We start from the raw sequence: 10187 nt of genomic DNA, 5'->3' as shown, positions 1-10187 counted from the left end.
GGGCTCCAGCAAGGTCATGAAGGAAGCAGCCTGAAATGTGTGGGTGGTTCCACCTTGAGTAAAGAGTAACACTCTAATTCCTTCCCTGACATAAAGACTGCAGAGAATGAATAACCTCGCCCTAGGGGAGGGACTGCATACACTCATCTGTTACTACACTCATTCAGTCTGTAAAGGTGTTTTTCCACCTACCAAGGCCTGGCCAATGTGTAATCCATACCCCTAGACAAAGGACCCAAGTGGGAGACTTCCAACTTGGGTCTGGCCCTTTGTCGGAAGCTCTGGTGCTTTTTACTCCTTCTATATTCCTTTCTGTCTCATAAAATCCTATCTTTCCACTCCTCTGTAGTCCATCGGTTCATTCTTCAAATCCCCAACAGCAAGGACCTACTGAGGAAAGAAATTCCGATAACAATGGGCTGATGTACCAGAATCAGGCTGGAAAGTAAGCCGTCCTCTACTACTTCAATAAAAACCTGTTTAATGAGATCTTACTGTTCATAAGCGTGTTTCACCAGGCTTTTAAGGAAGAAATTTGGGCAAGAAGAAAACTGGTCAGAATTTAGTTCTGCCTCCGACCTACTCAGGAGGCTGGAGTGGGGGGGAAGTTGCAGGGAGCTCTGACGGTGCCACCGCACACTGCAGCCTGCGTGGCAGAGCAGGACTCTGTCTCTCAAGGGGGAAAAAATTGACTAACAGACTCGGAGGAGGAAGCAGGGTGAAAGGAAGGAGTTAGGGCGCATTTACGGATTCTCATCTGCCATAGAGATGAGAAAAGGCTGGGTCACAGAAACAAACAGAACCGGTAAATCATGTCAGAGACAAAATGAAGACTGACTGAAATCAAGTGAGGGCACAAGGGGAGGTCAGGGAAGAAAATGGACTCACCTGACAGCAGAGAACTAACACACATTGTCTTAAAATACAGGGCCAAGAGAGTCTCTGCCATTACGTAACACTATAAGAGTAATCACAAAAGTGTCCACTATACTAAAAGTACAAGCTTCCTGGATAAAAGAACTACACAAACACCAAAAAAAGCAAACATGTCACAGTGAAAGAAGCCATGTAAATGTAAACGTAAAAGATAATAGTAGGACAGAAACAAAACGGTCTTTAAATGTCAATGAATGTAAACAGACTCTGTGTATTTAAAAAAGGAGTTCTTGGTTTCATAGAAAAAGAAAACCCAACTCTATGGCTGATCAGAAAAGTTGGAAACAGAGACAGGTAGTTCACAGGAAGCTGCTGTGAACAACAGTGAAGGGAGGTCTGAGGTCTTTCTACCACTGAAGGAGGAATTTATTTATTTTTTTGTTTGTTTGGTTTTTTGAGACAGAGTCTCACTTGGTTGCCTTGCCTTGGTGTCCTCATAGCTCACAGCAACCTCAAACTCCTGGGTTCAAGCAATCCCCCTGCCTCAGCCTCTGCGTGGCTGGGACTACAGGCACCTGCCACAATGCCCGGCCAGTTTTTCTACTTTTAGTAGAGATTGGGGTCTAGCTCTTGCTCAGGCTGGTCTTGAACTCTTGAGCTCAAGCAGTCTACCTACCTGGGCCTTCCGGAGTGATAGGATTACAGGGATGAGCCACTGTGCCTGGCCTTCAAGAAGGAATTTAAGGCAAAAGGTGTTATGTGATTCCAAGAGGAGCACTTTGCCTTATTTTCTAAAGGGGAGATTCCTAACGGGTGTATGCCGTATAATCACAGTACCTGTGGACAAAGTGACCGGGGACTTTTGGAAACAGATGAGTTGAGCTCTGCAGAAACAGGCAGGCATTCGGTCTGAGGAGACCTTGGGTCCCCTTCTCAGTCTGTGACAGGTATCTTTAAAGAATAAAGAAAAAGCAAATCTACACAACACAGCGAAATAGAACTGATGAGCATGGCTCAAATTCTCCACCAGGAAGGGAAGAAAGCGCCTTGTTTTCCAGCACTTGTAGTGAGGCAGGGGAGAGAAGTAGAAGTGGACTCTGTCCAGGCATGGTCCAGGCAATCTGTGGTAAGTACAAAGCTCCTAATTACCAGCCCCACTGCAGCAGATGTCCCTGTTATTTAAATGTCCACCAGAGGATGCATGTTGAATCTGTGCAGTAGCCTTATAACTTCCTTGACCTTTTGCTGTTGTCTTTGAGCATGGGTGGCCATGCCCCAAGGGCCTGTGCAAGCCTGACCTTCCCTGAATCACCAGATTCGCACGTGCATACAAGCCCCTTCCTACAAAAGGAAGACCAGAAACTGAGTCGATAGGCTCAGTTTGGGGGATGCTCACCCACAGTCTCCTGGCCAGCGAATAAAGCCACTTCCTCTTCCAACCAGTGCCTGAGAATTTTTTGTCTGCATTGGCTCCTGCTACAGTAGGATATAGAAATTGTCCTGTGTTGGGCCACAAGGAAAAGAAAGTCCTTTCAAATACTGGGCTTGTTACGGATCAGCCTTATAAGGATCATGTTGAAACCTGCCCTTTGTCCTTGGTTGGTTCACTGAAAGATCAACTCTCAATTACAGTAGATTATTAAGAGAAAGGTTTATTTCCAAATACCATGTGCATGGGGGGAATCACAAGAATGATTACCCAATGTTTCAGTAATGGTCAGAGATCTTTATAGATACCTTTAGGAAGGGAGGGGAAGAATGAGGAAAGTACAGGTACAGCTAGTGGTTGCTGGGGGTGGCTGTGTAGATGGGTGGAATTAGATTGATTTGTAGGTTAACCTGAGAGACAGTTCTCCAGCTTCAAGTGACCTTGGGGCCAGGTCTATTAGCATGTTATAAGGAAGTCAGCAGCAGCTTCTGATCCCCAGTCAGGTGACTCACGTTTTATGAAGATAAAGGGAAGGCCTCCTTCAGTGCTTCCTGATCATGAATGGGCTTTAATTTGACATATACTTTATACCAAGGGGCATATTATAACCAAGGTTATATTTGGGGGCAGAATTCCCTTAGCTCCTTCATTCCCCTCTTCTGGAACTTCTCTAGACGTTTCACACATTAAGAGCTGAGTTGGTTACTGTGGAGAGAGAGAGAGCAGGTTAGTGATTTAGTAGTAAGGTGTTTGAAAGAGATACAAGAACATAAGCTCAGATGAGAATGAATAAGTAGAAAAGAACTGATCTGAGCACGTTTCCCCCACGCCCCATTAAACCAGTCTCCCATTCCTGGGGATAGGTCAGCTTAGTAGAATGGTTTCACTTCATTGATTTGATGAAGAATATTTATCTTGTCCTTTAAGAGATGTAGACCAATCTTTATTTGCCTTGACTGATTTACGTAAAAACATTTTTTCCCAGTAACAGCACAAGCTCCTCCTTGTTGAACTGTCAAAGCATCCAGGATGCGGCGATTTTCAATTTCAACAGATGCTCGGCTGTTAATCTCTGCTTGAAGTGTCCCAATGCCTGCACGGTGTTGTTGAACTCTTTTCTGTTACCATGGAGAGATTCGTGACTTCTCTTTCAATTTTGTAAGTTCCAAATGTTGGGGATAGGATCCTGAGCATTGAGAATAACTTTGAAGTATGATATACAAGGAGATTTCTTCTAATGGTATGTTCTGTATGTTTATAAGGTACCACCTTATGAGCAAAAGAGTCCAAGTTTGTAATTTGACTAGAATTTAAAGAGTAGTACTTGGTAACAGAGGGTGTCAAGATAACCAAGTCCACAGTGTCCTGACCATTTGGGTGGGAAACATTTGTATAGCTTTATTACCACACCAGATAAAAAGACCACTGTTATTTATAGACAGAGTCAGGTTAGAACCTGTGACCTTCCAGCCCAGAGGAGACCGAGGAGACTGTTATAGGTACTTTTGTAGATTAACCCAAGAGACAGGCATCTGTGCTTCCAATGACCTTGGGGCGAGGTCTATTAGCATGTAATGAGGATGTCAGCAGCTTCTTCTGATTCCCAGTCAGGTTACTCAGGTTTTATGTAGATGAAGGAAAGGCCTCCTTCAATGTTTCCTGATCGTGAATGGGATTTAATTTGACATATACGTTATACCAAGGAGTTATATTTGGGGGCAGAATTCCCTTAGCTCCTTTGTCCTCATAATCCCCAAACAAGCCACCTGGAAACTATTGGTCAAAAAAGCTACTGCCACTGGACAATTTCAAAAATCTCTCCCAAACTTGTCTTTGGTGAAAGAAGAAATAAACACAAAAATTGTAGAAGTCTTAGAAAATAAAGACGTCGTATGTCAGAATATAAGAAATACCATCAAGTAGTGCTCAGAGGAATATTTATGGCCATAAATGCTTAAATCAAAGAAACAGGATGAAACAAATGAAGTTATCAACAACCAAAAAGAAACTGAAGGAAACAAAGGAAGAGAACAAGAAAACGCAGAGGGCGGGACAGGAGCCAGGGCCAGGGCGGCAGGGCACAGGCGAGGGTGGGGGGACTGAGCCAGGGCCAGGGCGGCAGGGCACAGGCGAGGGTGGGGGGACTGAGGGTGCGCACAGATAAACCACCACCAGAGCAGGAGAAAGAAGGAAAAAAACCTGTTTCTAACCTTTCAGAGTGCTATGAGGGTCCATGCGAGTAGCGTACAGCTGGCCTTTGTAGTGCTGACACCTGTGTTGTAGGCGTGTCCTGCACGTGGGAGGAAAAGAGCTTAACACCGTTTTGCTTCATCTTTAGATGTAACTGGGAAACTTGTATAAGGATGAATAATTTTATAAGAAGCTAAAATTCATCAAAACTGATAGAGATAAAAAAAAAAAAAAAACTAAGCAGATTATTTCCATGGAAGGCACGGAGGAAGCTGTGAAGGGATCGTCTTCCTCAGTGACACCAGGACAAAAGAATTTCTGAAGGGAATTTTACCAAATTTTTTAAAAATAGGTAATTCCATACCTAGAGCCTACAAAAAAGGGTAAACACCAGCTCCTTTCTATGGAGCAAGCACAGCATTCACAGAAACACTTGACAGGATGCCCAGGAAAGGAAACCTATAGACCAACTGGATTTGCAAGTATAGGTAGAAAAAATAATTAATAAAACATGAGCAAACATCACACAAAGCAAGTTAAAAGATTTCATGATCAAACAGAGATCATTTCAGATCAATTCCGGAAATGCAAATAATTCAGTGTTAGATTACTAGCAACATAATTATCATGTTCTTAAATCTAAGAAGATAAATGGTGTTATCTTCTATGCATGATGAAAAAACATGTAACAAAATGACTGATAAAATTCTCAGCACGATAAAATAAAGCATAATAAACTGTAGCTCTCTCAGCCACTGTCAGTTTTAAAGCTAGAGACAAAACCAGAAGGCCCATTACTATTGAGCACTGTATGAAGGGTATCAGCTCCGCACCGTAATCAGACAGGAGAAAGAAAACAGAGGTTTAAAATTGGTAAAAATGAAGAAATACTATCACCATTTGCATATGACACAATTGTATCCCTGCAAATCTCAAACTACTCACCTAGAAAATCTCAACTGAAAGAATTCACCAAGAAAGCATGCCACCGAGTCAATAATATACAGCGAGAGCCAGCTCTCACCTTTCACATCCTGCCAGGTAGGAGGGTTAGTGGAAGAAAAGGCCTCTTTTGCAATAACAACAACAAAAAAGATAAATACCTAGAAATAAATTAGCAAAATTGGCCAGACTTATACCAAAGAAACTTGAACATGTTCTTAAGAAACACAAAGAAATTAACAAATGGAAACACATTTCCCCTTCTTAGATAGGATAATTCAACATTAGAAAGTGGTTAAGTTCCCCTGAGTTAAATTACAAATTTACGTGACTCCAATAAAAATTATAGTAAGTATATTTGAGGGGAGTGTATAATGGCTGTTTTAAATGCTCATATGAAAAAATAAAAATAACCATGACAATTTGAAAAAGAAGGGTGATGTGAATGAACTGGATGTAGCTATGGTGACTATTAAAACAAAGTTTTAGTGCCTAGAACAGTGTGGCCCTGGCAGGTGATTGGCAGGCCAGTGGGAGGGACAGAGAGTCAGGAAGGAGGCTCCAGCGCACACAACAATTAAGCATACGATAAAGTTTCATCTTAAATCAAGGGAAAGGGTGAACTAGTTAAGCGACAGTGGTGAAACGACAGTGTAAACCATCCAAAGACTGGGAAAAACCATACCTCACATCTTACAGGAGCATATATTTCAAATGGATTAAAGATTTAAATGTTAAAAACAGCTGGGAGAAGTGGCTCACACCTGAAAGTGGATCACTTGCGCTCAGGAGTTTGAGATCAGCCTAAGCAAGAGCAAAACCCTCTCTCTACTAAAAATAGAAAAACTAGCTGGGTGTGGTAGTGTATGCCTATAGTCTCAGCTACTTGGGAGGCTGAGGCAAGAAGCTTGCTCATGCCCAAAGAGTTTGAGGTTGCTGTGAGCTATGATGCCACAGTGTTCTACTCAGGGCAACTGAGAGAGACTCTGTCTCAAAAAAAAAAAAAGTTAAAAATGTAATCATCAGTATACTTAAAGGAAATATAGGAGAGTTTTTCTAGAAACTTTGTGTTGGGAAGGCTTTTCTAAGGGACCAAAACCCACTATCTTTTAAAAATATGTTTAGTAAATTTGAATGCATGTATATGTATACACCTTTCTCAACAGCAAAGACAAAAACCAAAACAAAAATCTCCACATAAAGCAAAGTCAAAAGCTATGATATACTGTAAAAAGTATTTTCAAATTATAATCTCCCTTTTTAAAAAAAATTTAAACATCACATATGGTGCTTCCTGTGACACATTCTACCAGGGCATGGTGCCCATAGCTCAGAGGTTAGGACACTGGCCACCTACACTGGGGCTGGAGGGTTTGAGGCTAGCTCCAGCCTGCTAAACAACAATGACAACTCCAACCAAAAAATAGCCAGGCGTTGTGGTGGGCGCCTGTAGTCCCAGCTACTTGTGAGGCTGAGGCAAGAGAATTGCTTAAGCCCAAGAATTTGAGGTTGCTGTGAGCTGTGATGCCATGGCACTCTACCGAAGGCAACACAGTGAAACTCCATCAAAAAAACAAAAAACAAAAAGAATTATACCAGGCACTGTACAAAGATCAGCTCATCTAATTGGTACAGCAACTCTCCGAAGGAGGGTTACTGTTGACCCCATCTCAAAGCTGAGAAATTGAGGCAGAGAGAGGTTACATAACATGTCAATGTCACACCACTGGGACAAGCTTAATACGTAAAGAGACATCCCTCCTATTCATGATGACAGCAGAAAATCCAAAACCCTCTGGAGTAACGTTATCAAGAAAAAGGCATCATGGATCTGCATGTAAGGAACCCTACCGAGGGGCCTGAGTGCTCGATGCAGACACCACCATCCTGTTCAGCTGAGGGCTCAGGACTGTGAAGAGAAGTCGCTCTAATTTCATCTATGATTTTAGTGCGGCTCCAAAACAAATCTCAGTAGGACGATTTAAGTAATGCCATTCAGCGTTTCTAAAAGATATCTAGAAGAATGGATACGTGATAATGTTACGTAAGATTATTAACTGGGTGAGACTGCCTGTCTATGCATTAAAACCCCACTAACAAGCAATAGCAACCAAAACAGATGCAAACCACACACACGGATGGGATCCGGAGAGGCCAGAAGCGGGCTCCTGGCAGCATCGTAATCTAGAGAATGCTAAGGTTGGCAGTGACTCACTGGGATCAAGGCTATTGGGTGACTATTTAGAAGGAAGGAGGTGAGTGAGTGCCAGAGCAAGCAGTGTGGTGGGGGAGGGCTTACTGCTGATGGGGTCCAGAGGGGGGCAGGAGTGAAGCAGGACACACTTTTTTTTTTTTTTTTTGTGACAAGCCTCTTGAAAGTACTTACATTCTTTAATTTCTTTTTAGGAACAGGTTCTTGTTCTGTGGCTCAGGCTAAAGTGGAGTAACACCCAGTCATAGCTCCCTGTGAGAACTCCTAAGCTCAAAGGATCCTCCCATCTCAAGTAGCTCCGAACAAGGAAGAGGGCCCTCCCAGGCGCCAGATCCTGCTGGACTTTGACCTGGGACTTACCGGCCTCCGGAACCGCGCAGAAAATAAGATTCTATTACACAGACACCAGTTTATGGTGTCTTTAATGGAAGCCCGAGCTATTACACACATCCAGAATAATATTTGGCAAAATATTTGTCCCAGTCAAGTTGAAACATAAAATTAACTATCACAAAGTATTATTTGAATAAAAATATAAATTAATTTCAAAATATTTGAATAAAAATTAATTTTAAAATCTTTTATTTTTGGTGAGGTCCTGGGTTTGAACTGGCCACCTCCGGTATATGGGGCCCGTGCCCTACCCCTTTGAGCCACAGGCACTGCCCTAATTAAAACTCTTCAAGCCATCCCCCTTTATACACGATTCCTCCTGTGGGATTCACACATTAGTGTGGGTTTCATATGCTCACCACACTCTCAAGTCCTCTGCTCTCACTTTCGTACTTTCTCTTTTAAAATCAAAGCAATATTGGCATATTCAGCAAATTTCTCTTTGTACTCTACACTGTATCTTGTTTTGCCCACATTTCTATCTTTTCAGGATAGATTTCTAAAAAAAGTTTTGATTCTGAGATGACAGATATTCTTAGGGCTCCTTGGAATGATTATTGCCATCTACATTTCCTGTTGGCAAAGTAGAACACGGCCCACCTTTTGGGCAACTAGAAATCACAAAAAGCTTTGTTCCCTTGATGTGTAGCTACTTCCGTATTCTGCACAGTATTTTTAGGTTGAGCCTGGCTCTCGTTCCCGGCCGCGTGCATTCCCACCTCGGCCAGCTGTCGGCTGACAGCATCTGCGTGCGGTTCATACTCTAACACACGTTCTTTCCTTGGCACTTTAAGGGGGTTTTCTGAATGAGGTGTTCTGAGACAGGGAGACACAGAAATGACTATCACAGATCCATGGAGACGTGAGGCCCACCGTGCAGGGCCACAGGGCCACAGGGCCACATGGGAGTCAATCAAAGGGCAGAGAAGAGGAGAAGAGTGGGAGCAGCCTTTACTGTGGTTTTTACAGAAAGGAACCAAAGAAACAGGATGAGCAGATTGGGATGGGCCAGTTGAATAATTTCAGCAGGGCCTGGGGCATAGAGCTGCCTGGTACCCAGCCCTGGGTGACAAGGGCAGGGGGATACTGCCTGAATATTACAGCGCCAAGGAGGAGAATGGGGTGTGAGCTCTGCATTGGTGGGTTTGCCTTTGGAAGGAAGGGGCCCTCCCTCCAGGGTGGGCAGGCCGTTGTCAAAGCATTAGGGTACCAAAAACGAGACACTGGTGATGCATTTGGCTTATTGTGTAAGGTCTGTAGATGCTGAAAGCAGTGGGCCTTTGTGTTTTCCATTTAGTCATGATGACAGGCTCAAGACCTTGGCCTGTGGAGCCTCATCCTGTGTGTGTGGGGGGTCTTCCTGCCTTGATGTCCCGGGCCTGTCCTCTCCACACCCCTGCCCCCCATCCTAGAGCTTCCCAGATGTTCCCAGTAATGGTGTGTACATGATGGAGGTTGTTCTGAGGGTCATGACCTGTGGCCAGAATTTGCTGTTTGATGTCAGATATTTTCCTCAACGATTTTCCTTTATAGCATTTTGGTTTTAGCATGTATGATTTTTAATTTTTTTTTGAGACAGAGTCTTACTGTGTCACCCTCGGTAGAGTGCCATGGCGTCACAGCTCACAGCAACCTCAAACTCTTGGGCTCAAGTGATCCTCTTGCCCCAGCCTCCCGAGTAGCTGGGACTACAGGCGTCCGCCACAACACCTGGCTATTGTTACAGGGACTGGGTCTCACTCTAGCTCAGGCTGGTATCTAACTCCTTAGCTAAGGTGATTCACCTGCCTGGGCCTCTCAGAGAGCTAGGATTACATGTGTGAGCCACTGCCCCTCGCTCAGGATTTTTAATTTTTGAAAATAACTTTCAATTTCCGGTTTTGAGCCTTATATGGCAGTAGCACAGTGATGGAGATCATGGGTCTGGTAATCAGGCAAACTAGTTTTTCAACTCTGAACTATGCCACTTACAAAAGAACCTAGAGACTTCCTGGGTCCTCGCTGTGCCTCAGCCCCACCCAGGTGACAGCAAGCACACTTGGCCCAAGAGCCCTCTGAAGTCCACATCTAATAACCCGGGATTGGGGAAGGCCTGGAGATGCATGTATTTGGGGGTCACCACTAAGGTTTAGTACGTACCCAGCT

This window comes from Otolemur garnettii, unplaced genomic scaffold (genome assembly GCF_000181295.1).
Source record: "Otolemur garnettii isolate 467f Iridium unplaced genomic scaffold, OtoGar3 scaffold00128, whole genome shotgun sequence".
Lineage (NCBI taxonomy): Eukaryota > Metazoa > Chordata > Mammalia > Primates > Galagidae > Otolemur > Otolemur garnettii.
Note: the sequence above shows the minus strand (reverse complement) of the source record.